We start from the raw sequence: 22,947 nt of genomic DNA, 5'->3' as shown, positions 1-22,947 counted from the left end.
TAATAGAAACTTTTTTTACTTTTTGAAATTTAAGATTGGGACTCATTTGTGTGTATACTTGCTTACCGACTTTAACCTTGTCTATGGCTCTCTTGTTTCCTTTTCCCAGTTAATTAACACTTTCCCAGTTAGATAATTCAGTATAGGATTGACCATGGGCATTGTCTTTGATGTGAGATATAATGTGCAGTTCACCTGTGGTGTTGGGTCCTTTGGCAATGGGAGTAACCTGAGTACCGATTTAGCTGGGGTTGGCCCTGCTTTGGGATGGGGTTGGACTAGTTCAGGCCTGCCAATGATGTGGGGAATAGTGGCAGCTGCCCTGGGGCCTGGTGATTCAAAGGGGCCTGGTGCTCCTGTTCACCACCACTGCTACTGCTGGGAGCCCCTTTAAATCACATCAAGAGCACCCCACATTTGATATGGCTCTCAGAGCTGTGGGAGGTACACTGTGGTCACGGCAGTGCAGGTGGCTGGTTGATCGCAGCCCCAGGCCTTCTTTCTGAGGTCCCATGCCTTCCAGCAATGTGGAGCCCCCCTCCTCCCACCTTCTCCCCGCTTGCCCATGGACCAAAGGAGGCTGTTGGGTTCTCTGAACTAGATGACCTCGCAAGGTCTCTTCCAAACCTAATCTTCTGTGATTCTATGACTATTGTGATTCTTTGCGGTGTACAGGACTATGGCCGTGTCTACACGTGCCCCAAACTTCGAAATGGCCATGCAAATGGCCATTTCGAAGTTTACTAATGAAGTGCTGAAATGCATATTCAGCGCTTCATTAGCATGCGAGTGGCAGCGGCGCTTCGAAATAGATGCGCCTTGCCGCCGCGCGGCGCGTCCAGACGGGGCTCCTTTTCGAAAGGGCCCCGCCTACTTCGAAGTCCCCTTATTCCCATGAGCTCATGGGAATAAGGGGACTTCGAAGTAGGTGGCATCCTTTCGAAAAGGAGCCCCGTCTGGACGCGCCGCACGGCGGCAAGGCGCATCAATTTCGAAGCGCCGCTGCCACCCGCATGCTAATGAAGCGCTGAATATGCATTTCAGCACTTCATTAGTAAACTTCAAAATGGCCATTTGCATGGCCATTTCGAAGTTTGGGGCACGTGTAGACGTAGCTTATCTGTCACAAAGGCTAACTTACCTGGAGAGAGAGACTGGAGTACACAAGTGGATGTCTGTGACTATGTTCAGGCTGCTGTAATGTTTGAGGAGTTTACACTTGATAACTGGTTGGTGAAAGGTAAGTGTAGCACTCACAAGAAAGTTCAGGGTTGTGCCCTGCTTCCTATCAGTCCACCAGGAGGTTGGTACCCATGCTTTTAAGCCACTGCAAGATAAACTTTACACTTTATTCACTGTACAGACCTAGTGAAGGAACTCTTTTGTCAACTCTAAACTGGACACCTTGCTTAGTGAGTAGAAATTTTAATTTTAAATGCTTTGCATAGGTAATTGTAATATTGACATGCCTACCCATCATGGGGCTGAATGAATTGTGTTCTTTGGAATTATAGGGTAGGCACTTAATTACCCACAAAAAATGTTGAACTAGGAAATAGACTGCCAAGCCTCTTGAGATCCCAAGCATGATTTTTCAGAGTATCAGAAAAGGTCAGAGACCAGTTCAAGCCTGAACATCCCTTTGATCAGGAAGATGGCTTCCCTTGCTTCCAGTCTTAAATTTTTAAATTATACTTTTCATTACAATGTTTAGGTACATACTTGCACCCCATGTGCTGTGAGTGACTGTGGCTAGTGGTGGAAACAAGAGCTCAGCCAGCCAGTTAGCTCAGGTTTTCCTATAGCTAAAGCATCTGATTTCATCTATTTTTTACTTTAACTGTATCAACAACGATCTTGTAAGTGCAATCATTTATTCAAATGTCACTACTCCAGTGAGGATGTACCTGATTAATGGGCTAGCACTTGAGGCAACTTTTGCCTCAGATACTTTGCCAAGAACAAAAGGGCAAATGCTGAAGTGGCTGAAGTACTGCGTTGTGCTGAAAAAGGAAAGAGTGCTCCCCTCTGGTTTAGCTTCTATTACGGAGAGGAATTTAGAAATGGTAAAGTTCACATTTGGTCAGGTTGCACTTGCTGCTCCACTGAAATTATCAAAGTCAGTGGCAAAGAAACTAAAATAACCCCTAGCTGCACATTCCTCACATTTAGCATTCAAAAGCAGCTCTGGCAATTCTGCACTACAGGGTAAAAGTACATTAACCCCAAAATAATGCTGACTTTTGGTTTTGATCTGTATATCTATGTGCTACATGTTAAATCTTCCAAAACCAGAATTCTCTTGTCTGGCAACATGCATTGTCTGGAAGAACCACAGATGTTATTGGACAAGAGACCCAGGTTGGGAAATTAATAAGGGGAGTCCAGTCGCTTCAGGCAGAGTAGTGCAATGGGGCTTATATTCCTGTCCAGAGGCACAGATGGCTGGAGCCAGCCTCTGTGGGGACAGGGCTATGTGGGACCATACAGGCAGCCTGGCTTGGGCTGCACCAGGCACCCACAGGGCGAGGACCGTGCCAGCAGCTTGTCTGGAGCTGCACCCGGCACATGCCAGAGACTGGCTGAGGCTGCATCAGGCACCCACAAGGCTGGGACTGTATCAGCAGTCCAGACGGGGCTGCACCAGGCACCCATGGGGCCAGAATGTGCTGACAGCCTGGCCGAGGCTGCACTAAGCACCCGTGAGGTAGGGGCTATGGCAGCTGCCTGGCTGTTCCAGAGCTGGTCTCTGGGCAGGGGCTGGGACTGGGACACTGTCCAGCACCATCTCCAGAGCTGGAGCTGGCCTCTGCAAGTTCTGGGACATTCCTGTGGCTCTAAGGACGTGCTTGGAGCCCAGTCACAATGGAGCTGACGCCCCTGTGGCCAGGGCCATGACCAGTGTTACACCTAGCATGGGGCTGGAACCAACCTCTGCAGCTGGCAGCCAGACATGGAGCCAAAGTCCATCAGAAGGTAAGGGAGTCCCAGGGCTGGAGGTGGCGGAGGGAGAGGAGGGGCAGCAGATCTCCCTTTTGCTGTATCTAAACTGTGAGATAAATTCAAATTTAAGGAAGTTAGCTCGATATTACCACATGACTGTCTTCACTGTAAATACAATTAGCTTGATTTTGGGAGCACTAATATCGAGATTACAATATTGTAGTTACCTGATGGGTATAGCGTCAAACCTGAATTCAGATATTCAATTAAAGGCTGGTGTGGAAGTACCATGTCTTAACACTGAATTTATTACCCTCCAGAAGGGTTCCCTATGTACCCCACAAAGCTATGGGAACTGCACCTGGATCCCAGTTCCCTGCTAGGGGCAGGAAAACTGACCAGAGCTGTTGCACTCCTGTGGCATGGGGCCAGGCAACCTGTGGCCAGGTGGTTTGAGCCACACAGGGCCAAGCAACCTGCAACTAGGTGGTTCCAGCTGTGTGGGGCCAGGCATCCCATGGCTGGAAGGTTCAAGCCATGCCATGCAGGGCCAGGCACCTGCAGCCACGTGGCTCCTGCTGAAGGGGGCTAGATGCCCATGGGCAGGCACTCACCCTGCAGGTGGCATTGGCCACCTGTGACTAGGCACCCCCAGCCAGCAGACTCCAGCAGCTCTTCCACTACAGCTGTTGCATATCAGGGAGTTGGGTTTTTTTGGAGAGAGCTTTTCTTTGGGGGGGGTTGGATTTTTTTGTGGGGGGTTGTTTTGGGGAGGTTGTTTTTTGGGGGGAAGTTGGGGTGGGACTGTTGCTGGGGGAGCCTGCAGGGAGAGGGAGTAAACCCTCACATTTAACCGACTATCAGGAAGAACAGACAGCCCTTCCCCCCATTAGTCCGTTAAATGGAGAGTTCACTGTACTAGCGGGAGCTGGAAAACTGACGAGGGCTGCTGCATTGTCAGTTTCCCAGGTCCTCCAAGCTGCTGGACCCTGTAAACTGACAGTTTTGCTGCACCTGGCTCCTGGCTCAGAATTCAGGGCTGAGGGAAATGTGGCATAGATTCCCACAATGAACTGCTGCAATACTTAGTGTTTGGTGATTTCAGTGTGGAAGCCATATGTCAAGTTTGTTGGGAGCCTGTGGGAAGTGAGGATACTCAAAATTGAATTTAAACAAAGGAAGTATAGAATTGATATTAATAAATTTGAATTCATCTTGTAGTGTACTTATAGCCTTTGTCTGGCAAATACTCGTGTCTAGGACCAGTCAGGTCGCATGACTGTCGGACGAAGGACGTACAACCTGTACAACACCGGCATTGGGTATAGCCCTGGCCCCCACAGAGGCTGGCTCCAGCCATCTGGACAGGAATATAAGCCCCATTGCACTACTCTGCCTGAAGCAACTGGACTCCCCTTATTAATTTCCCAACCTGGGTCTCTTGTCCAATAACATCTGTGGTTCTTCCAGAAAATGCATGTTGCCAGACAAGAGAATTCCGGTTTTGGAAGGTTTAACGTGTAGCAGATAGGTATACAGATCAAAACCAAAAATCAGCATTATTTTGGGGTTAATTTACTTTTACCCCGTAGTGCAGAATTGCCAGAACTGCTTTTGAATACTAAGTGTGAGGAATGTGCAGCTGGAGGTGATTTAGTTTAAGCAGGAGCTGAGTAATTCAGAAAATTTCACACTGGATCATGTATTGCCTAGTAGGGCAGAAGCAATCTGCTGGCAGCTCCTTGTATTGGAATATTGATCTTTCCTTTAAAACATTCAAGTTATTGATTTAAATAATAAAGAGATTGATTTTCGTAATAAGGATAAATAAAGAAAATAAACCTAAATGACAGCTGGATATGTTTACTTAAATGCTGCAGTATAATCCATGCTGCACACATTTAGGGTTGGGGAAGCATGTAGGGATAAAATAACTGTAAGCATAGGACATCATCATTAGCTATTATACCAGGTACTCATTTCATCAGTCTTTTCCTGCTTGCCCATATTGTTTGTGAATGCACACTCAGATACATTGCATTTTCAGCAAAATACACAAATATTGTTGCCTAACAGGGTAAGTATTGTAGCCTAATCACCGGGCACATAACTTTGAATTTTACATACCCAACAAATATACACTCACTCTTCTTTGTTTCTTATGGACATACATGAACAGAAAATATATTCATTTAAATTATACAGAAGGAAAGAATTCATCCTTTTTAACAGCAGCCTAATACAATCATACCACCTTATTTAACCTGCAAAAGAGTCAAGAAGGACTCCTGGGCTCCCACTTACAAAAAAAGGATGTATATGCATTGGAGAAAGTCCAGTGGAGGACAACACAAATGGCTGGAGCATGTGACTTATGAGGAGAAGCTGAGGGATTTAGGCTTATTTAGTCTACAGATGAGATGAATGAGGAAGTATTCGATAGCAGCCTTCAACTAACTGAAGGGGGATTACAAATAGGATGGTGAGAGGCTTTTTTCAGCTGTGACAGATGGCAGAATGAGGGATAATGGTCTCAAGTTGCAGTGAAGAGATCTAGTTCGGATATGAGGAAAAACTATTTCACCAGGAGGGTGCTGAAGTATCGGAATAAGTTATCTAGGCTACGTCTACACGTGCAGCCAACATCGAAATAGCTTATTTCGATGTTGCGACATCGAAATAGTCTATTTCGATGAATAACGTCTACACATCCTCCAGGGCCGGCAACGTCGATGTTCAACTTCGACGTTGCTCAGCCCAACATCGAAATAGGCGCAGCGAGGGAACGTCTACACGTCAAAGTAGCACACATCGAAATAGGGATGCCAGGCACAGCTGCAGACAGGGTCACAGGGCGGACTCAACAGCCAGCCGCTCCCTTAAAGGGCCCCTCCCAGACACAGTTGCACTAAACAACACAAGATCCACAGAGCTGACAACTGGTTGCAGACCCTGTGCCTGCAGCATAGATCCCCAGCTGCCGCAGAAGCAGCCAGAAGCCCTGGGCTAAGGGCTGCTGCCCACGGTGACCATAGAGCCCCGCAGGGGCTGGAGAGAGAGCATCTCTCAACCCCCCAGCTGATGGCCGCCATGGAGGACCCAGCAATTTCGACGTTGCGGGACGCGGATCGTGTACACGGTCCCTACTTCGACGTTCAACGTCGAAGTAGGGCGCTATTCCTATCTCCTCATGAGGTTAGCGACTTCGACGTCTCACCGCCTAACATCGAAGTTAACTTCGAAATAGCGCCCGACGCGTGTAGACGCGACGGGCGCTATTTCGAAGTTGGTGCCGCTACTTCGAAGTAGCGTGCACGTGTAGACGCAGCTCTAGAGACATCATAGAATCTCAGACCCTAAAGGTTTTTAAGTTCTATTTGGAAAAAGCCCTGACTGGGGATTCGTCCTGCTTTGAGCAGAGGGTTGGACTTGATGACTTTCTGAGGTCTCTTCCAACCCTGTGATTTTTCTGTTTTTATCACATAGGTCTGTAGACAGCAGTAACACAAATACCAATGTAGGAGGTCTAGTCAGTATTGCTTAGGCATATTGTCCAAGTGGACTAGCCCAGTTTCTCTTCATGGTTGTACCTCAAGGTTATCTTAGATAAGTTTCTTCCTTTTTCCATTATCACAACCACCTGTATCCCGATGTCTAAGGTCACTGAGACACTTCCTCCAAAATTTCTAAATAAAGTGCTTTTCAACTTGCCAAATCAAGATTAATGGTTTGTGTATGTAGGGACACCCAGGAGGTTAAGACAAAATACGAAAACATGTGAAGTTACAGTACATTAATTGAAAAACATTCATCCTCTGTGTGGACATTATCAGTCATGACTAGATTTGTCAAAATCAGGACATTTGATGGTGGTGTAGTTTGAATCATATGTAGTGTAATGTTTGAATACATTTTTATTCAGAAAAGTTATATTTGAAATTAAACAAATGACAATATATTTTTGTATGTAAGCACAATGTGTTGCTATCTTAAGAAAGAATATCCAATATGAGAGACCCACTTTTGTTAAATCAGCTCATACAGAAATAAATTGCTACTTTGCAATCAGAAATGAGACAACTTTCACATATTCAATATGTAATATGATGTAATACTATGCTTATCCATAAGAAATCTGTGATGCCATTATTCCCAGCAGGAATGAGGAACTGAGTGCTTTATTCCTGGTGATATAAAGGATGTTTCAATGAATTTATTTAAATATGCAGGAACTTACCTCATAGATCTGGCAGGGATTTTGAGAGGTCATTGAGTCCACACCCCTGCCCTCTCACCATGATCAAGCACCATCCCTGACAGATTTTTTTTAATCTATTTGTCCCACACCCCTAAATGGCCTCTTCAAGGACTGAATTCACAACCCTGAGTTTACAAGGCGAATGCTCAAATCACTGCATTATCCCTCCCCCATATGTATACATATACGGCAATATACCTTTGTTGCATTAAGTATAGAAAGAAATGAGTAAAAAGATTTTCTATAGTAATAACATTTACTGGCACATTTTAACAATTTTCTTTAGATTTTAGTCTATTATATTCAAACGGAGAGTGCATGCTGTATTGCAAGACAGAGTAAAGATTAATAAAATATTTAAATACTAGTAATATGAATAAAATATTTTTGTAAAGCTGTGACTGACCATTCAAGGGGTGATTCCTCTATCATTAGTCCAATGAGAGTTTAATCTGAGTAAGCGCCTCAAGACAGGTTCTAAGATTTGCTGCAGAAAAATGTGTTACATATAGGTCTTTTGTATTTTAAAAGAAAGGCTGTCAGATCCACAGATGATGTGAAATGATGGAGATTTCTTTATATCCATAGAAGATGTGGCAAATGTCTTTTCTATATTACAAAATGTAATGCTCTAGAATCTGTCATCAGTAACACTTTTCCAATTCCACTGAATTATGGAGGTGTAGAGAAACATAAGAACATAAGAATGGCCATAATGGGTCAGACCAAAGGTCCATCCAGCCCAGTATCCCATCTGCCGACAGTGGCCAATGTCAGGTGCCCCAGAGAAGAACAGAAGACAATGATCAAGTGATTTATCTCCTGCCATCCATCTCCTGCCCTTGTACTGAAGGCTAGGGCACCATACTTTACCCCGGCTAATAGCCATTTATGGACCTAACCTGCAAAAATTTATCGAGGTCTTTTTTAAACCCTAATAGAGTCCTGGCCTTCACAGCCTCCTCCGGCAAGGAGTTCCACAGGTTGACTGTGCGCTGTGTGAAGAAAAATTTCCTTTTATTAGTTTTGAACCTACTACCCATCAATTTTATTTGGTGTCCCCTAGTTCTCGTATTATGGGAAAAGGTAAATAATTTTTCTATGTTCACTTTCTCCACACCATTCATGATTTTATATACCTCTATCGTATCGCCCCTCAATCGCCTCTTTTCCAGACTGAAAAGTCCCAGTCTCTCTAGCCTCTCCCCATACGGGACCCATTCCAAACCCCTAATCATCTTAGTCGCCCTTTTCTGAACCTTTCCTAATGCCAATAGATCTTTTTTGAGGTGAGGAGACCACATCTGCACGCAGAACTCAAGATGTGGGCGTACCATAGTTTTATATAGGGGAAGTATGATATCTTTTGTCTTATTCTCTATCCCTTTTTTAATAATTCCTAACATCCTATTTGCTTTACTAACTGCCACTGCACACTGCGTGGATGTCTTCAGAGAACTATCCACTATAACTCCAAGATCCCTTTCCTGATCTGTCGTAGCTAAATTTGACCCCATCATGTTGTATGTGTCATTTGGGTTATTTTTTCCAACGTGCATTACCTTACACTTACCCACATTAAATTTCATTTGCCATTTTGCTGCCCAATCACTCAGTTTGCTGAGATTTTTTGTGGTTCTTCACAATCCCTTTTGGTTTTGACTGTGCTGAACAACTTGGTGTCATCTGCAAACTTTGCCACCTCACTGCTTACCTCATTTTCTAGATCATTGATGAACAAGTTGAACAGGATCGGTCCCAGGACTGACCCCTGGGGAACACCACTAGTTACCCCCCTCCATTGTGAAAATTTACCATTTATTCCCACCCTTTGTTTTCTGTCTTTTAACCAATTCCCGATCCATGAAAGGATCTTTCCTCCTATCCCATGACCGCCTAATTTACATAAAAGCCTTTGGTGTGGGACCATGTCAAAGGCTTTCTGGAAATCTAGGTATATTATGTCCACTGGGTGCCCCTTGTCCGCATGTTTATTTACCCCTTCAAAGAATTCTAATAGATTAGTTACACATGACTTCCCTCTGCAGAAACCATGCTGACTTTTGCCCAACAATTTGTGCTTTTCTACGTGCCTTGCAATTTTATTCTTTACTATTGTTTCTACTAATTTGCCTGGTACTGATCTTAGACTTATCGGTCTATAATTGCCAGGGTCTCCTCTAGAGCCTTTTTTAAATATTGGCATTATATGGGCCGTCTTCCAGTCATTGGGTACCGAAGCGGATTTAAAGGATAGGTTACAAACCACTGTTAATAACTCCGCAATTTCACATTTGAGTTCTTTCAGAACCCTCGGGTGAATACCGTCTGGTCCTGGAGACTTGTTACTATTCAGCTTATCAATTAACTCCAAAACCTCCTCTAATGTCACTTCAATCTGGGAGAGTTCCTCAGATTTATCACCTAAAAAGGCTGGCTCAGATTTAGGAACCTCTGTAACATCCTCAGCCATGAAGACTGAAGCAAAGAAATCATTTAATCGCTCCGCAATGGCACTGTCTTCCTTGATCGCTCCTTTTATATCTTTATCATCCAAGGGCCCCACTGCTTTTTTAGCGGGCTTCCTGCTTCTAATGTATTTAAAAAACATTTTACTATCATTTTTTGAATTTTTGGCTAGCTGTTCCTCAAAATCTTTTTTGGCTTTTCTTACTACATTATGACACTTAAGCCGTGTCTACACGTGCACGCTACTTCGAAGTAGCGGCACTAACTTCGAAATAGCGCCCGTCACGGCTACACGTGTTGGGCGCTATTTCGACGTTAACTTCGATGTTAGGCGGCGAGACGTTGAAGCCGCTAACCCCATGAGGGGATGGGAATACCGCCCTACTTCGACGTTCAACGTCGAAGTAGGGACCGTGTAGTCGTTGCATGTCCCGCAACATCGAAATTGTGGGGTCCTCCATGGCAGCCATCAGCTGGGGGGTTGAGAGACGCTGTCTCTCCAGCCCGTGCGGTTCTCTATGGTCACCGTGTGCAGCAGCCCTTAGCCCAGGGCTTCTGGCTGCTGCTGCTGCAGCGGGGGATTCATGCTGCATGCACAGGGTCTGCAACTCGTTGTCGGCTCTGTGTATCTTGTGCTGTTTAGTGCAAGTGTGTCTGGGAGGGGCCCTTTAAGGGAGCGGCTGGCTGTTGAGTCCGCCCTGTGACCCTGTCTGCAGCTGTGCCTGGCACCCCTATTTCGATGTGTGCTACTTTGGCGTGTAGACATTCCCTCGCAGCGCCTATTTCGATGTGGTGCTGCGCAACGTCGATGTTGAACATCGACGTTGCCAGCCCTGGAGGACATGTAGACGTTATTCATCGAAATAGCCTATTTCGATGTCTCCACATCGAAATCGACTACTTCGAAGTAGGCTTCACGTGTAGATGTAGCCTTAATTTGGCAGTGTTTATGTTCCTTTCTATTTTCCTCACTAGGATTTGACTTCCACTTTTTAAAAGCTGCCCTTTTCTCTCTCACTGCCTTTTTAACATGGCTGTTAAGGTGTATCTGAGGTAATGGCGGACCAGTATTTAAAAATAAAGAGTGTACACTTACATGATCATTTAAATTTCTATTGAATATAGATTTAATTTCTGAATTTTACTTCAGTAATCGTTATGCAGCTGCAGAATATTCATGTGTTTTAAATTGTAAAGTCCGCTTTCTGAAATTCTAAGGTTAATGATTTTCTAATTCCAGATAAATTACATTTAGTTCGTTATTAGTTTTTTCCCTAGAGCTACCTGCTAATGTGCTATGAAATTTCAACTGTGAATGATATGGGATTTAAGATGCTACTGAGTTCTCCAAACCTCTCTCTTTCATTTAGATCACTCGGAATAAATTGGGTGACACTTTCCCTTTCTCCAGCAACAAGACTTAAATTAGTGAGAGTGGGCAGGAAGAGCCAGCAACTGTTTAATTTGGTAGCAGATGGACAGTTTCCCCTTTCATTACTGTCTTGGAGGACAGTAGCATCTTCCCATATGGGCTAGTTCAATGTGAGCTCCCTCTCCTGTTTCAGTCTATCGCAACTATTCTCTGGTACCAAATTTACACACTGGGAGTAGGTAATGATTTCCATTGCACACTCTCAGCAGATGACAAGGAGTAAAGACATTAGAATACTTAAGAAAGCAAAGGGAGAGAGAGGAAGAGAAGCACTCTGATGAAATGAAGAAAGAAGGGAGAGGGAAGAAAGAGGTAAAGAGGGCAGGCAAGGGAAGAGATAATGATAATAGGATTTATTTAAAAAGGGCCCTGGCCTATTTAAGAAGGGATTTGATGAGGAAAAAAGCCATCCTCAAGCTTTAAAGTCTGTTTTTTGAGATCTTGTGCATTGACTCCTGAGGTCAGTGTGGTTAGAGCACCTGCTTTTGACTGGACAATTTAAAGGCCACCAGGCACCTAACCTCTTTTGATTCTCTTGCAACATAATTGTCCCTAAAAGATCCACTTGACCATTTTCTGAGTTCTTCCTGAGTTCTGTTGACTTCAGGGTATTCAGATGAGGAGTCTACACTAAAGGATAACCAAACTATACTTTATCAACTATCAGGTGGGAAAGGTAAAAAGGGGCTGAGATAGGATAGAATAACCAGGTCTGGAAACTGCTAAACTCACTACAGACAAGAAACCTACACAGGACTAGAAGGAATTAGTGTGATACTTCTACCTTACCTCTCTTCATTCTGTCTCAGTGTTGATGTCAGGGATGACTGGATGGCAGCAGGAGGTCAGGCAGAATCCTGCCGAAATACCCACTCTATCCCCTTTTTGCCATTGTGTGTGATGTTAACCCTAGCTAATAGAATGATTCATGACTGTTGCTGTGCTTCCATTTGATCATGAACCTTCTGATCTTACCTAGTCAAATCAGTAAATTGTCACTTCAAGCTAGTGACCAGTCTTCTGAAAGAGCCTGTCACTCAGGGGAGCAGCACTCACTGCACCCTCCCAGTAACCAGGTGAGAGTGAGAGAATGCTGAGCTCTCTGATCGCTCACTATTTATAGATTCTAGTTGCCTAGCAATAGTTTCCCACTCTTCCTCTGTTTTCCAGGCTTTTCTCCTGGAAAAGGAAGAAGAAACTCTCTTCAAAATGAAGGTTGCCCTGTTGTTAGAACAAACAAGATGGCAAACCCATACCTAAGTAACCAAACAGTTCAACTGTTTACAAAAACTTTTACAAATTTACATTAGCACCCTCTCCATTCTCATTAAAGTAGTTGCACAATCAAATACTCAGACGTTAGGAAGTGCCAAATTTAAAATGTCCCTTCTGCTCATGCACACAAATACAGAATTTAATTCCATTATCCCACACTATTTTCCTCTTCAGTCTCTAACTCATTCAGTTCCCCTGATATATCTAGAGGAACCCTGCCTCATTTGCTGGTAAAGAAACAATAGGTTTAAACAGTATCAAGGACATTTTAGGTAGGATATAAAGAAAAACTTTCTGGCAGGAAGATTACACACTAGAATGAATTACCTAGGGTATTTGTAGAATCCCTATCATTGGAAATTTGTAAGAGTAAGTTAGACAAATATATATCAGAAATGGCCTAGATAATACTTATTTCTTCCATGAGTTCAGGAGGCTCGGATTAGGTGATTTCAAGGTCCTCTCTAGTTCCATGATTCTAGTATTTATCTTGGTAGTCCATCATTAATGATGACAACAATACTGTTAAGGTTCTCATACATATGGCTGTGCAGATGACTCCACAGTGCAAATCCTGATGCACAGAACTGGCTGCGCTGCTGGCCGGGGTGGTCTGTATCTATAGTATTTGATGATGTAGCTCTGTGATGCTTCATGCACTGGCTGGAGATAATTTCACTGATACCACTCAAACTTGTCATTTACAGATCTGTCAAAGACCATCAGTGAGTCCAGTTCTGAGACATTTGCTCAAGTTCTTTGGGACTGAATGCTGTCCCACTGGAGACTAGTCTTCAGATTGTCTTTGAAGCACTTATACAGATGACCCTTCTTTCTTTTGCTCTGACTCAGCTCCTAGTACAAGATCAGTTTTGGGAGACGCTGGTTTTCCATTCTGATGACTTGCCAGGTCCGTCTAAGTTCTGCTGTCAACAACTTTTCCTCATTGTTGGTTGTTGGGTCTCTCAGGGACATTAATATAGGTGATTCTGTCCTGCCAGTGAATGCTGATAATTCTGTGGTGGGAGCATATATCCAATTCTCCAAGCTGGTCAATTTGCTCAATGAATCCACATTCTTGGATCCATACCTGAGAGATGTTAGAACCACTGCACTGTAGATCTTCAACTTGGTGTAGATAGGAATGTTGTGTTGGTTAAGAATTTTAGTTTGAAGTTGGCTGAGGACCTGGATGGTTCTACTAATTCTGGAGGAAATTTCCTTATCAAAAGAACCTTCACTTGAGAAGGTACTGCCAAATACTGAGTCTGATCCACATTTTTAAACTGTGTGGCTTGGATGAGATGTCTGGTAGTTTGGAATGAGGTGTTTATTGGAATAGGACTTATGTCTACCTGAGAGTGAATGTGAGGCCAAAGAGCCAGCATGCTTCTAAAAAGTCTATCAATAAGACATCTTGTCAATGAACCATTAAGGTTCAGTCATGTGCAAAAAGTGCCTTAACAAGAAGCTTCTCAAAGGTCTTGGTCTCTGCACTAAATCTTGAAAGATTAAAGAGGGAGCAACTGAGTTGATAGGAGTTGTATATTCCTGATGCAAATCCCATATTGCATGTCTAAGAACACAGGTGAACAACAAATTGAACAGCAAACCCTTTGTTTACTTGCTTTGAGATTTCAAGTGCATCAGGAGAGTCATCATTGGTGCATACTTGTACTGTCATGAAGTCATGGAACAGGCAGGTGATTAGTGTGGGCCTCCTTGGACAGCCCACTTTATACAGAGTACCCCATAGATCCTCTATGTTGACCATATGAAAAGCTTTGGTCAAACTGAGGAAAACTGCATGCCAGTTCATGTTCTGCTCTAAACATATTTCCTGTGCACGCCTTATGACAAAGATCATGTCCATAATTCTATGACATGGTCTGATACCATATTGCACTTCAGGTGGATTTTCCTCAGATGTGTTTAGAAAAAGTCAGTCCAGCAGAATGTGAATCTGCTGTATAGAGGAGAGAAACGTCTCTGTAGTTTCTGCAGTCAGCTTTGCTGCCTTTATTTTTGAACAGCAATTAAAAAAATAGCAAATTAGAAGTCTTGTGGCATTTCTTCTTCTTCCCAAATGCAACTCAGGGTGTCACAAGACACCTTGATACACTTTGGGCCAGCTCCACTATACAATTCTGCTGGGATACCATATTTTCCAGATGCTTTTCCAGAGTTTAATTGTTCAATAGCTTTCATAATGTTCTCAGTTGATGAAGGGCAATTGAGATAATCTTTGATAGGTTTTTCAGGCAAATGATCTAGGACATGCTGATCAACTGTAGATTTAATTGGCTGTAATGGCAAAAAATGGCCAGTGGGAGCTGCTGTGAGTGCAGATGCTCAAGTAAACAAGCTGTCTGGTATTCCATCAGCGGTCAACACTGAGGAAGTATGCAGAACAAGGGCACTGGAGGGTCCCTGTCCCTGCCATGGAGGATTTGAGGGGAAAGAGAAGTTTTGTAAGCCATTCATTCAGGCCAACAAATAGGTCTGGAAGTTGTTTCAGGGAGGTAAACTATTATGGCAAATCTAAATCCATGGATCCTGTTTTTATCCTCTGCTTTTTCTTTCCAAAAGAAACAATAATTGCCTCCTAGCTCACTGATGGAAACTTCTCTGGCCAATATAGTCTTCCTCTGGGCTGCGATGTCAATGTTAGAGAGAGCAAGTTCTCTGGAGACAAGAGGTATTCTCCTTTGTGCATCGCCTCCACCCATAAGGGTGCAGACGTTCCATGCTCCTAAAGGGAGTCTTGGCTTAATTATTTTTCAACTAGTATAGGATGATCTGTCAGCTGCTGTGGTCTGGCCAGACGTTATGGGGCAGGCAATATTTAGAGCACCTTTTCTGTTTCTTTCCCTTAAAAAAGGTGATCAGTGCTATTCTAAAACAGACTGCTCAATTACCTTAGGATGCTGCCAAACACTTTCACTGCCCTGAGAATGGAGCTGAATTACCACTAGTTTCAAGGCCACCCACATGTAGGATTATTGCTTCAAATGCCCGTGGTCATCACTGCCTGTCACTTTGCCAAAGTCCCATCACTGCAGGAGTTGAATTAATGATGTGGTATAATGATGATGAGCTTTAATAAGATGTTAATAAGAGGGGAGTTGTGAGAAATGTTTTGAGGAAGAAAGCCATTGCACAAGGGCACTCTCTCTCTGATGTGAAAGTCATAGTCCAGGGGCACATAGTAATATTACAACTGCAGAATTTCTTAGCTTCAGTGGCTGACCAGGTTGTTTTCTACGCCCCGTCATACTCTCCATGCCCCACAGCACTTGGCTGAAATGCATTCATACTTGTTGAATCACAAGTTGATTTCCTCTACCCAGTCCACCAGAATAGCCTTCACATGTTAGAGAAAGGCAGTTTCCATATCTTGACTAGGACGAAAGACTCATAGGCTACAATGAACAAATGCTGTACTACATCATCCACATATAGGAGGATCTTGATACGTTACATACATAGAGTACCAGTGGGAACTGCAGATTTAAGATAAGAAATGAACAATACAAATGGAAAGAAAGAGAGTGAGAGGAATCATTCATTTACTCAGCTTGAGTTCATTGGGGCCAGAGCCAATGCATAGCAGAACTGGTCCTAGATCCTGATCCAGGCCTGGAGGAATTATTGTAATCCAAGTAAATAATAATGAGTTTAAAACGATAAGAAAAAAATAACAAATACTGAAATGTTTTACACTTTCTTGAGTTTAAGCCAGCAGGAGTCTCTCTTGCTCTGCCCTTCACAGGAGCACATAGAATGTTTCTCAGGAAAGTGTTTTCCAGACAATGAAGAATTCTGCGTTTTAATACATTGTTATTGCAAAACTAATTACAACCATTGTAATATTGCCAACATGTATGTGTTTTCTTATTCAGCAGAAAATCTCTGAACTGAAACATAATGGATGCTTTGTGTCTCGGCATTTTAGGAAAGTTAATTTGGTGCAGGCTGCATTAGTCATAATTATACCTAGTTTTATACACAGAATGTGCAGCAAAACTGAAACATTAGCAAATCTGACTTAGTCATGCCTTTGTTCAACTGAAGATGCACAGTGTACAAAAGAGTAAGTGTTAACATAACAATAAACAGACATTATGAAACTTTTCAAAGTGTCATGTCAAAACAAATAACAGGAGTATTTGTAGTCATAAACAAGTCAGGAGAAAAATAAAATAAAATAAAATAAAATAAATGACATTAGCAAGTGGTTCTGTTTCTCTTAAAATAAACCATAAATAAAAAATGGAGACAATATGCAAAAAATGAAATTATATAGGATAACTTTATAGGGGCCTGTACATGATCAGCTATGAAAATTCACCACTTGTGTAAGTGTCCAAGTATATCCAAGTTCTGGCTACAGAAAATTCACCTGCATGTATTTATTATAAATTAAATCTAATTTCCGCAGAAACTAATGCATCTCTGGATGAGAGTACAATGTCCCTGAGCCATTAGCAGTTATATTCAAGAAAGCTTGCAGGATAAGAGACATCCAAGACTCCTACACATGGGCAAAAATAATAAATTAAAAAGAGTATTACATAGGGTATTATAGACCAGTCATCTTAACTTAGATGCCGAAAAAGATAATGGCATACATGGTCAAATAATCAATTTGTAAGTACCTACTATGAAACTAAGTAAAAAGCATGGATTTGCCAAGAGCAAATTATGTCAAATTAATATCATTCTTTGAAAGGATAACAAACTAGCTGGCTATGGAACATCAGGTGATGGGATATAGCTCTGCTTTAACAAGGCTTTTGATAATGTCTCATGTGACTAGATAAACATAGCCTAGATGAACCTTCAGAAAGATGCATGCACAACTAGTTGGAAAAGCATATCGAAGAGGTTCACAAACAAGCTAGAAAAGCATATCAGGTGCATATCTGGGATCTGTCCTGGTTATGATTCTATTCAATATCTTCAGATTATTTGGATAATGGCATAGAAAACAGTTATAAAGTTTGCAGATGACACTAAACTAGGAGGGCTGCAAATACTATGGAAGGCAGGATTGGAATTCAAAATGATCTCAACAAACAGGAGAAATGGTCTGAAATAAATAGGGTGAAATTCGATAAGGACAAATGCATAGTACTTCATTTAGAAAAGAATTATTGCACACATGCATATTGGTCAATGCCTTCGTTGGAAGGAGTACACAGAACAAAGGAATGAGGGATTGTAGTGGGCAACTAGCTAAATAACAGTCTACAGTACAATGTGTTTGAAAAAAGCGAACACCATTCTGGGATTTATTACAAGCAGTGTTGTAAACCAGACACAGGAAGTAGATTATTCATTCTACTCAGCATTGATAAAGCTTCCGGCAGAGTACTGTGTCCTTTTCTGGACATCACAATTAGGCTAGATTACAGGGATATGTCGGCAGAAGTTTTTGTTGGAAGCTATCATCCAACAAATCTTCTGTTGACAGATTGCGGCCCAACTGCCAAGCGGATTGCAAGAGCGATCCATTCTGTCAACAGAGAGCAGCCAGACTGCCCAGCCTCTCTATTGGCAAAACGGCCAGCCAGAAGCACAGCAGACAGGGCTGTCTGATGTCCCAGAAGCCCTGTCTGTGGTCAGAGAGACCACTGGAATGTCCAGACCAGCTTTCTATCGACAGTTCTGTTATTTCTTATGGGTAGCGGGACTCAGCCATCGACACAACTGCTGTGTTGTTGACTTACTATGGACCGAATGCCTTAGGAATCTGGATGCTCTGCAGGTTTTGTCAGCAAAATGGCTGCTTTGGTGAAAACACCGTCTAGTGTAGATATAGCCAGAGGAAAAGATATAGATAAATTAGAGAAAGTCCTGAGGAGAGCAGCAAAAATGATTAAAGATCTAGAAAATATGACTTAGGAGGCAAGATTATTTTTAAATGGATTTGTTTAGTCTGAAGAAAAAGAAGAGTCGGGGTGGGGGGCATGATAATAAATGTCAACTATGTAAACGATTGCTGTAAAGAGGAGAGGGATACATTGTTCTCTTTAACCATTGAAATAATGGTCTAAATCTCAGTAAGGAAAAAATTAGGTTAGAAGTTAGGAAAGAATTCCTTAACTGCAAACCTAGATAAGCATGGGAGCAAATTGCCTATGGAGCTTGTGGAATATCCATCGCTAGAAATATTTAAGAACAGGTTAGAAAAACACCTGCAAGGGATTGTCTAGATAGTACCTTCTTCTATGTCTGCGCAGGGGAGTAGATTAGATTACCTATAGAAATCTCTTGTAGTCCTATATTTCTGCTATTCTACTAGATGCAACCCACTACATTGTTACAATATACCAAGGACAGTTATATTTCAATCCTGGTCATTAAATGAACTCTTTCATTATCTTAGCATGCATTATTAAGCATAGTCTGCAACTAATTTATACATTTAATGTCTTCTAATGTATAGAATAGCTTGAAGCTGATGATGCTGAATTTTTGGAGATGCAAACAAAAGATTATTTGTCTTGGGGCATAGGCATAGTAAAAAAAGAGGAAAGTGGAGGGGACATGACAAAAGCATCAGATGTGCATCGAAACATTTTGGGTCTCATCCAAACTGAACTTAACTTTTAGAGGTTCACCCACTACGACTTAGAAGAAGAACTTCTGCAAAGCGCAATAATTATTGTGTCTCATACGCATTACAAACACTAGCTACAGTAAACTCTTTCATATCTGGCAACTCCAGGACTGGGAGGTTGCCAGATATTCAAATATTTTGGATAATAGAGAGTTATACTTAGCAATGCATAAAACTAAAGAAAAACAATGTTAGATATTAAAAATCAAGCAAAACTGTACACAGAGTACCTTATTTACCAACAACAGTAATAGTGTGCACTAAAAGCTTAAAAGCTATGTCTACAGTACAGCAATCTGTCAGCAGAAATCACTATGGAAGACATCCTCCAACAACACTTCTGTCAACAGATCATGACGACACAGATCTGCTTTACCACCAGAAAGTGGCCAAACTGCCCATCTGCTTTCTCAACAGAACATGTTCCAGAGCCCCTTCACACAGGTGCATGCCCCCTTAGGTGAACAGGTGGGCCTGGAGGTATATCACCAGTTCCAATTGGTGGGACTGGCTCATCCTGGGGTGGGAAGATGATCAGCAATGGTTGAGAATTTCATAATGAGAAAGGACACCTTCCTGGAGCTCTGCACCTGGCTTGCCCCTTACTCTTCAGAGAGAGAGCACCTAGATGAGGCTTGCCATTTCCCTGGGGAAGTGGGTCGCCATCACTCAGTGGAAGCTGGCCACCCCCAACATCTACTGATCCATTGAAAACTAGTTTGGTATGGGGAAGCCCACTGTTAGGGCTGTCCTTATGCAGATAAGGCACTCTCTGGCTGCAGGCCTTTCATGGAGACAGTGAGAGGTGTCCCATACAAGGGGGACACTCAGGGAGTGAGATTGGGGGTGCAAGGAGTGTGGGGGGGGAAGCCCCATCCCCAGGGGACTGACATCAAACCCTCACACACATACCTGCTGCTGGGGGGCCAGCCTCACAGGAGTGTTCCTGAAGAGCTTGTGGGTGAGAAGGTGGATGGGAGGACAAAGGGCATCCTGCCACCAGGGCCTAGGGCAAGGGCTTCCTCCCACAGACATCCTGATGGTTGGAGACATGAATATGCCACTGTGCATAGTGGAAGATGCCACCTTTCCCCTCATGCCCTAGGCCAACTGGTCCCACCAAACACCAGTGTTGGTGTCTAGGTGGGACATCACTTGGTCCCAGATCTGCATCTGCCACTCCTAGTCTTCATGCAGCAACCATCCAGGAGGCAGGTGAGCCCAAGAGGGCAGCGGTGTAGGTCTTCTGGGGGGTCATCTATCCCCTGTCAATGTCCCCTATAGCCACAGGCCTGCCCTCCCCATGGTTGGGTGCCACTTTGCATGGGTGCTGGTCCTTGGTTTCCTGGCTCTGGTTCTGGGATGGGGCTGGCTGGCCCTGGCAGGGAGGTTGGGCTGGCCTGGCCCTCGGATGGTGCAGCTGTAAGGTAGACGACGAGGAGAGACGGTCAGCCATTCCCACAACACAGCCGCTGAGGCCCTGCCCTGCACCTGCTGTGAGCATAAGCTACCACCTCATGGGCCCAGGGATGAGGCTGTCCCAGGAACACTAGCATGTGTACCCTGTATGGCAGGCCCTGCCACATGGGGACGCTATGGTGCTTTGGGGATTGGCTTGAATGCTGCAGCCCCACTGCCACTAGATAGGATAGTGGTTCAGAGGGGGTGTCCAGCCACACAGGGGTTCCCACATGGGTGGAGGGTGCTCCAGGCACAGCCAGGCCCTCTCCTGGCCCCCTCCACATGATTGCAGCTCACAGAGCTGCCCACAGGAGTGGATGCTGACTGTCACCACACTCCTCACTTTGTCTGGGGTCAGGCTGTTGCCTGTGCGGCTGGCCCACTTCCAGCTATGGCAGGAACTGCCCCCACCCACACCCTGGGGTAGTACTTACCAGAGAGTCCCTTGCGGAGGTCTAGAGATGTCCTGGATGTGGCCTGGCTGGAGAGGCCTGAGTCCAGATGATCACCAGTGTGCCCTTTTGCCTTGGACATCGTGTCTTCTTTCAGCTCTGGCTCCAGCTGGGTCCCAGGCTGCTCCTCCTCCTGTGGCTCTGTCAGCGGCAGGTGGGGAGGGTGCTCCTCAGCTGTGCCAATGGAAGCTATTGAGGGGTAGGGAGGAGTCCTCACCCGTCCGGTGTTTGTGAAGATCATGATGGAAGGGGCAGGATGCATGCCCTACCCCTGACTTCATGTCAGCAGCCTGGGCTCTGGTGTACCCCTGTCTCAGCTCTTTAACCTTTGCCTGAACTTGCTACATCATCTGGGTGGGGTGGCCAGCCAGCCGTAGGCAAAGGAACTCCTCCTATTGGCCGAGAAGTCCAAGAGGAGTGGCTCCTCGGTACACAGACCAAGGGGGTCCTGCAGCTTGGGCCTGGTCCAGGAAAGGGCCTAGCATTTTGTGCCCCAGGATGGATCTTGGGAGCCTACAGAGTGCTCCCTTGAGGGTGCAGGGGAGTCTCATGCTCCCTGCTGGTCTGCCATGGGGGACCACTGTCTAGCAAGTTGTGGCTGTAAGGGTGTTTTAACAGTAGCCTGCAGCTCTGCTGCTCTCACACTCCCAGCTTCCTGCCATGGGGTTTCCAGGGCTCCCTGCAGCTTTAAGACTGGCTGGGGTTAGGGAGCACAGAGCTGTGGTTGCTGTGGACAGGGATTATCACAGGGCCAGCTGGCTGGTGCTATGGAGGACTTATCTGTCAACAGAAGGCTCCCCTGGAACATCCACACTTGATTTCTGTTGACAGAATTTGTCGAGAAAGGCATTCTGCCTCACAGAGGAAAGGCAGAAGGCTTTTGACAAAAGTGCCACGTTCTGTTGAGCTATTTTCGACAGAACATGTTTTTAGTGTGGATGCACTGTGAGTTTTTCAATAAAACTCTCTAGTGTAGATGTAAGCATACTGTATTTGCTGTATGCATTTATGTTTCCTTTTACCATACTGTACTTATAGCAAATGTAACTAAAATTTATTTATGATTAAAATGCCAGTTATTTGAGAGTTCCAGGCAAAAGAATGCTGGATGTGAAAGAGTTTACTGTACTTACATTTTTAATTACTCCATTATTATGTACAGAGCTGTGGAATCTTCTGATAAACTATCACACTAAATCCACCAAACATGTTATTTTAAATGTAACAGTTTAAAATGTGCAAAAATATTAGAGACTCATCTTTTTTCCTGCCATTGTGATGCTACATAGGGCAAGCATTGAATTCACTTTTGTCTGCTTTCATTCAGATTGCAGTACTGAATTGTGTGTTGAATTTGCGTTCCCCCTGTTGATAAGCACTGTCATTTCATTGAACTTTTGACTTTACTCCAGGGCATAGGTAATGAAAACCAATATCAGATGCATACAATATTAGACAGCCTTATTGCAGTGCTGCCATCACACATCATTATTAACAATTTGACCTTGTCAGCACACTGTGCAATATGTTCTTTGCTCCTGGTTTTATTACTGCTATTCTCACTGTCTGCAAGAGCTGCATGATCTAAGTGATCTCAACAAACCCCCCAACCCATTCCCAGAATAAGTGCTTTGTACTCAGACATATTGCGATGCATCCTCTATGTTTTTCATAACTCAAATCTGATACCAACCAATGTGCATTGTCATGTGCTACAATAGATTTCATTTTTTCGGATAAGATCTTGAGCTTCCTGTAATTTGCTTTCTTCTAATGTGAGTAAGATGTTTATTAGAGACACATGCTTCAGACTGAGGGATTTACTACCGTCGACACATATATACTGGCAGTTATTTATATAACCCATTTTCCATAAAACATGGGGAGAGGGTGTTTCTGTCACAGTCTTAGTAGGCTCCATTCACTGGAATTGCAATTCTCATCTGAAAAAGTATAGCAAGTGGGGTTCTGCAAAGGTCTGTGTTAGGACCGGTTCTGTTCAATATCTTCATCAATGATGTAGATACTGGCA

This window comes from Carettochelys insculpta, chromosome 1 (assembly GCF_033958435.1).
Source record: "Carettochelys insculpta isolate YL-2023 chromosome 1, ASM3395843v1, whole genome shotgun sequence".
In the NCBI taxonomy this organism is placed as follows: domain Eukaryota; kingdom Metazoa; phylum Chordata; order Testudines; family Carettochelyidae; genus Carettochelys; species Carettochelys insculpta.
Note: the sequence above shows the minus strand (reverse complement) of the source record.